Here is a 7,214-nt window from a genome sequence, read left to right as displayed (position 1 = left end):
AATACTTTTGCTAATATAGTTTGTGCATATGAATGCTTAATTATTTTTGTTGTTTAACATAACTACAATGCAACACCATTTTCCCCACCTTAAATCCTCCCTTGGATATCCCTTCTTGCTTTCTCTTTTTTCATAACTCAAATGTTTATGATACACATATTCTGTATTACAATCGTAATATGTGATAATCTGTTACATGATAATGGTAAACACTAGCATTCTTTTCTTTCTTTTTTTTTGTAACCGATGCTGTATTTTACCTTTTAATGTCAGTATGTGGAATAGACTGTTGATTTCTTGCACTGCTATGTTTGATATAAATAAAAAAAATGATATTGGAAAAAAAAAAGAAAAAAAAAAACTTTACATTAAACTGTTTTTCTGACTGATTACCCACTTAAAGGTCCCAGTGAACACTATTCATTTATTATTAATTTAATTTAATAATTAATTAAATTAATTTATTATTATTATTAATATTATTATTATTCCTGATTTTAAGAACTGAATATCACACTTGAAATAGTAGGATCTCAGGGTAAGTACTTTAGACCAGACTTTTCCAGAGGATAATCTTTAATCGGGGCATCAGAGACAGTTGGTAGCTATAGATTTTGGTTTTTAATAAAAAAGATTAAATGTGCAGCGGGTTGCAGCAAGAATAAACCTTTATTCTCTTAGCGGCACACCACCACCAATTTTGCACACCATCATTGCTTATTGAGTGGACTACACTGTACACAATATTTTAGTCTAGATTTACTTTAAAAAAAAAAAGAAAAATTTTAAAATAGCCCACATGGGGATAAACTCCCTGTAAAGTTGGTGATGCAGAAATACAAAATGGGGCACATCTGACATGAGGCTATGAAAAGCCACATGCCACCTGTTCCATGACCTCATGGGATGAAAAATTAACTGCTTGCTTCCTGCAGATGTTCTGAAGTTAGATATGTAAGCAGCATCAATTGATCTGTCATACTAAAAACATTAACAAAATAAAAACTAGCAAGGCACCGTTATTACATTTCACAAATTCACTTAAAATATTAAACGGCACATATTTATCATGATAATGGAGGGGCCTGTGAAGGGGGAAAAAATACGTTTCATGGAGAGTTGATGGTCGTCGTTCCTTTTTTTTCATTGGCTACAATTGTGACAGTGAGCACTCTCTAGTTGAGGTTTGTTCTTCCAATGGTTGCATGAGTTATACGGGTTTCTGTTGTTTTTTTTTTTTCAGTTTCTTCCCACAAGCAAAAAATATACTGATAGGTACAAAGCAATCTATTATGGAGCTAATTTTCTTTGTTAGGGTAGCCACAGACAGACAGATATTTCACAAAGAATGTCGTACGGGGAGATAATTGTCCTTCCAAAAGTTAAGGCGCTACTGCAGTTTTTTTCTCCGACGATGATGGCGATGCATTCACAGAACTTTGCTTCTTCTGGTATATCTCAAATGTTGCTTTTTGGAAAAAAAAAACATATCTCCTGAGATCCAGTCTATCAACAAGATCCACAGACAGTGCGGTGGATTTACTAAAACGGGAGAGTGCAAAATCTGGTGCAGCTGTGTATGGTAGCCAATAAGCTTCTAACTTCATCTTGTTCAGTTAGGCAAAAAAATCTGGAAGCTGATTGGTTTCTATGCAGAGCTGCACCAGATTTTGCACCCTCTCTAGTTTTAGTAAATCAACCCCAGTGTCAATTTACCAAGAAGACTAAACAGTTAAATCAAATGTAGTTTAATCAAGCTTAGCATTACAAGGTATTAGACATGTGCATTAGTTTTCGTCCGAATGCATTTTCGTCCGAATTTCAGCTATTTTTGTTTTCGTTTTGACAAACGATAACGAAAGCACAGAATCCGAAAAACAAAAGATCCGACATAAATAAATGCTTTATTTTCGTTTTAGTTGTTACAACAGTTCGATATAAAATAGGAGATTCGACGTGACTCTGACAATAACAATCTGTCTATAGAACCTGTGGTCGAATGTGCCTAACCTTACCTCTATTAGTCCAAGATTATATAGAGAAAATATTCGACAGAGAAAAAAAGATTTGACAGAGAGAAAAGATTCTGCAAGTTACTGTCCTAAAAAGTGTTTGGGGACCCGGGTCATGCTCCAGGGGAAATTGATCAATGCAAAAAAAAGTTTTAAAAACGCCCGTTTTTTCAGGAGCAGTGATTTTAATAATGACTAAAGTGAAACAATAAAAGTGTAATATTCCTTTAAATTTCGTAGGGGGGGTGTCTATAGTATGCCTGTGAAGGGCGCATGTTTCTGGTGCTTAGAACTGTCCCTGCACAAAGTGTCATTTATGCAGGAAAAAAAGTCCTTTAAAATCACTCGCAGCTATTATGAATTGTCGGCTCCGTAATACAGAGAACACTCATTGAAAGTCATTGATAAAAAAATAAAAATAAAAAAATAAATAAAAAAAAAGCGTGGGAGTCCCCCAAATTCAATTACCAGGCCCTTCAGGTCTTGTATGGATATTAAGGGGAACCCTGTGTCAAATTTTAAAAAAAATTTGACGTGGGGTTGACGTAATATTTTACTCTGCACATGTCTACAAGGTATGTATTTTCTGGGTATTTATTGTAGGTGAAGACATTTTGATCTAAAAGTATCTACACTCTAGAAAGGCCCCTTACATACTAAGGGTAAAACTGGACGTAAGTAGGCCCATACAGAAGTGATGAAGAAGTGTCTAAGTCAGGGTTTCTCAACCAGCGTCCCAGGGATCCCATAGGGTTTCTCCAGAGGTTGCTAGGGGTTCCTTAAGCAATGAACAATTTCTGCCTCTCAGATAAGTTCCTACTGACACCATTGATCTTTTTAGCTACCTGTAAGGGGGTAATTCTTCCCAATGACCCCCCAGTGTAAGGAGCATTCTTCCCACTGACCATCACACTAATGTATCATGAGTTGTAGATATAGTCATTTTTAGTAGGGGTTCCCTGAGACTAGAAAGTAATTTCAAGGGTTCCTCTGTGTTGGAAAGGTTGAGAAAGGCTGGTCTAAGTAAAGAATGAAACAAATAAAACAATATGGAAGGAGGGAAAACAGGAATATAACAAAACACAATACATTTCTAAATCAAAACAGGTTGCTGTGGCAGTATACCTTTATTCCCGTACGCAAAAGATGAAGGACTTGACTTACTCTCAGAAAGATTTTTCTACAGTTAAAGTGTATGTGAACTCTTACCTTGTAAAACAATCTATTCAGTTTAAAATATAAAAGAAAGGCAAAACATTTGCATATAAAACATTATAAATATGTTTTTTACTTTTTTGTAAGTGATCACATAATCACCGTTCTCAGCTGTAAAAGGGGCTTAGAGAGGTGAGGGTGGAGAAGCAGCAGTATACAGATCTTCCCAATGCATGGCTGTGCAGGGTGGCATGTGAGCACAAGTTTGACCAATGGAGGACAGGCAGGCTGTTCTCCCAGCATAGGCAGAAAACGGACCTTGCTGAGATGGATGTACTCTCATGCCTAGCATGGTCAGCTTGAAATAGGAAAGCGGGGGGCTGACAGGATCACCAGATATTTCACACAATTGAAGCAGTACAAAGAGAACAGGATCGTTTTTAACACAAATACATGGTACAACAGCCATATATCAGGAATGTGAAATGTTCGGGGTAACATATTATTTAAAGGAGAAGTACAGCCAAAGCTGCTTTGGCTGTACTTCTGTGGATCACAGGAGTGTGGTTTGTTCTGAGAACCGAGGGGTCGGCTGTGTTTTATCGCTTGTTTCTCAGTGTAAGGCCGCGTACACACGCGGGGACTGTTCGCCCAACTTTGTCCGCTGAACAGTGTTTCGGCGGACAGTCCGCTCGTGTGTGGGCTTTCAGCGGACAGTTTCAGCGAACAGTCTGCTGAACAAAGTTTTTCGGAAATTCCGAAAAACTGTCCGCTGAAACTTGGTTTCAGCGAACAGTCCCCTCGTGTGTAGGCTTGTTCGTCAAACTAAGTTCCGCGCATGCTCAGAAAGGATTTACACGCCGAAAGTTGTAATGCAGTGTATAGGACGTCGTATTTTCCATCCCGTCGTACGTGCCGTTCACGTCATCGCGCACGGTTTCAGCAAACTGTTCGTTCGTCGTGTGTGGGCAAGTCCGTCCATGCTAATTTTGAGCGGACTGTTTGCTGAAACTGTTTGACGGACAAAGTTGAGCGAACAGTCCCCGCGTGTGTACGCGGCCTTAGAGACGGAGGGGGACAGATGCATCATCAGACCCATTTTGCATCCAGCTAGGTAAGTATAATTCTTAGAAAAAAATAAAACAATTACTTCTCTTTTAAGAATATCTCTGCAATTATGAGCACCCCAATCTGTATGGGTTTAATGTTCTGAAGTATTGCATAGAACAATAAGGGAACCTTGGATACTTTATTTCATACAATACATAGTTAAGCAGGGGTAAAAAATAAAAGAACATGCACATCCAAGAACAGATCTTAGCGTAATTAAAACAACCTTGAAAGGTTTTAGCTTTACACATGCTTTACCTGGAGTTGAACAGTAAGCATTTAGGAACTGTACGCAGCAGTATCCCTGCACTAAAATCAGGCCAGAATCAGTGCAGATTGCTTCAGCTATGCTCACTGCTATTTTAATAGATAAGCTGCTGCATAAACATTATACATTAATGAATATAAGAGTAAAGCAAAGATTTTGTTAAAATTATATTTAACCTACACTGTAGCTGATAACTGCTGTGAAATTGCTTTCTTTGTTGCTGCTGTATTATCCTTTTGCAGTGTGGACAGGGTTAAACTGAATATTCATTATTACAGAAGTGCAACAGCCATCTTTAAGGAGATCTAGTTTGTAAACAAGCAGATCTGCTTAATGTAGAAGTGAGCCTGCATAATGGGAAGTTGCTTTGGAGGCAAAAGAATACCCTTGCAGTAGGACCATCCCTTCAATGCTAGAGCTAAATGCTTGTTAAGTCAGGTGGGGGGATAAGAAGAGGCTGCCTTACTTGTCTGGCTCCCCGATTCAGTAGACTTTAGCACTGTCCTCTTCTCCCCATGTTCCAGCCTGTGGGCAGTCCCTTGACATTAGTCTCTTGGCATCAGAAGGCTTTTAACTGTTTATTGTATGTGGCGGGGTAAGCGTGTGACCATGGCAGCTTAGAGAGGAGGCAAGTTGAGGGGGCTTCTGGAACGGCGAAAAGGGTAAGTATTACATCCTCATCTGCAACCCCCTGGTCTTAATAAGTATTTAAAAAGGTTGTAAACCCACAAACTAAAAACAAACAAAAAAAAACTGCAAGACAAAGGCATAATGAGCTAGTATGCATAGCATACTAGCTCATTATGAATTACTTACCTTAGATTGAAGCCCCTGCAGTGGTCCTCGAACCCCGCTCCAGCTGGTGACATCGCTCCCTTAGTTACTTCCGGGTATTGGGGGCTGTGACGCTGTGATTGGCCAGAGCTGCGATGATGTCACTCCTGTGCGTGGGAGGAGATGGCAACGGCACACTCACTGAAGCACATATGTGCCATTGCTTCAGTGCGCATGTGCCGATGACATTGGCACATACAGATACAGATCTCCTACACTGTACAGTTTTTTGAGATATCCGGGGTAGCTACAAGTAAGCCCTATTATAGGATTACCTGTAGCAAAAAGTGGTTGTAAAGGGTTTACAACCACTGTAACCTTTGCAGTGTGGGAGGGGGAGCCCCACTACAAGGATAATTGACCATACCAGAACACTGGTACAATTTTCTTCTGTCTAGGCAATTCTATGATTTACTCCTGGGTTTTGGGTCAGTGTCTTACATTATTCAACCTCAATTAAGCATGACATGACAGGCAGCTTTTATTTTTTTTATTCATTGGTATAATTTGAAGACTTGATGTTTTAATACAATTTTGAATTAAATGAGCTATCTATGAAAGCAGCCTCAATCCATAATGCTCAATCCACCCTGCTTCACAGTTGGAATGGGATTTTGTTGTTCATGTGTGAACTTTATTTCCTATAAATATAGCGCTGTATGTCACTGACAAACATTAAGGCATTTAACACATCTGTCCACTGTCAGAAACCATGAAATCAAACTGAGACAGAAGTACAGTTAAATCACACTTGTTTAATAACTAAAGTAAAAAGAACAAATGTAGTCAAAACATAGCCAGAGTTCAGTAACCGGAACGGATAGTCAGCCAAGCCTGAAATCAGGGATCAATGTAGAGAAACAGCAAGCAGGATCTGGAGCCAGAAAGGAATGTCAGCAAAGCAAGTCTTTAACCACTTGAGATCCGCGCTATTGCCAAATGACGGCATTAGCGCGGACCTACATTTCCAGGACTACGTCTATTGACGTCGTCCTGGTTACGAGCGGCCTGCGCGCCCCCTGAGGGGCACGCGCGGCGCGCTCTGTGATCGGCGAGTCCATGAGACTCGCCTGATCACCGATCCGTGTAAGGGGTCGATCCCGACCCCTTATCACGTGATCAGCTGTCAGCCAATGACAGCTGATCATGTGACAGAACGGAGCCGGTAATCGGCTATTATTCCTCCTCGCGCTGACAGCGCGAGGAGAGAAAAAAAAAGCCGATCACCGGCGGCCGTGATCGGGACATCAGTCCCGATCACGGCCAGCAATACAGCTGACCACCTGCCCCCTGCCAGTGCCCACCTGCCCACCGCAGTGCCATCCTGAATGAAAGTAAGTGCCCCCCATCAGTGCCACCCAGCAGTGCCCATAGTGCCCCCAGCGCCACCCACAGTGCCACCCACAATGCCACCCACAGTGCCATCCAGCAGTGCCACCAACAGTGCCACCCACAGTGCCCACAATCTGCCGCAAAGGTGCTGCACCCCAGTGCCGCCCATCAGTGCCCAGCAGTGCCGCCCATCAGTGCCCAGCAGTGCCACCTATCAGAGCCACCTATCAGTGCCACCTATCAGTGCCCATCAGTCCCATCTATCAGTGGTACCTATCAGTGCCCATCCGTGCCACTTATCCGTGCCACCCATCCATGCCATCTTATCTGTGCCCATCTTTGCCCATCAGTGCCGCCTTATCTGTGCCGATCGGTGCCGCCTTATCTGTGCCTATTAGTGCCGCCTTAACTATGCCTATCAGTGCCCACCAGTGCAGCCTATCAGTGCCCACCAATGCAGCCTATCAGTGCCCACCAATGCAGCCCATCAGTGCCCACCAATG

The sequence above is a fragment of the Lithobates pipiens genome, unplaced genomic scaffold (genome assembly GCF_037356315.1).
Source record: "Lithobates pipiens isolate NorthernLeopardFrog02 unplaced genomic scaffold, aLitPip1_a1.2 Scaffold_18, whole genome shotgun sequence".
Classification (NCBI taxonomy): Eukaryota; Metazoa; Chordata; class Amphibia; order Anura; family Ranidae; genus Lithobates; species Lithobates pipiens.
This window is presented reverse-complemented; position numbering follows the sequence as displayed.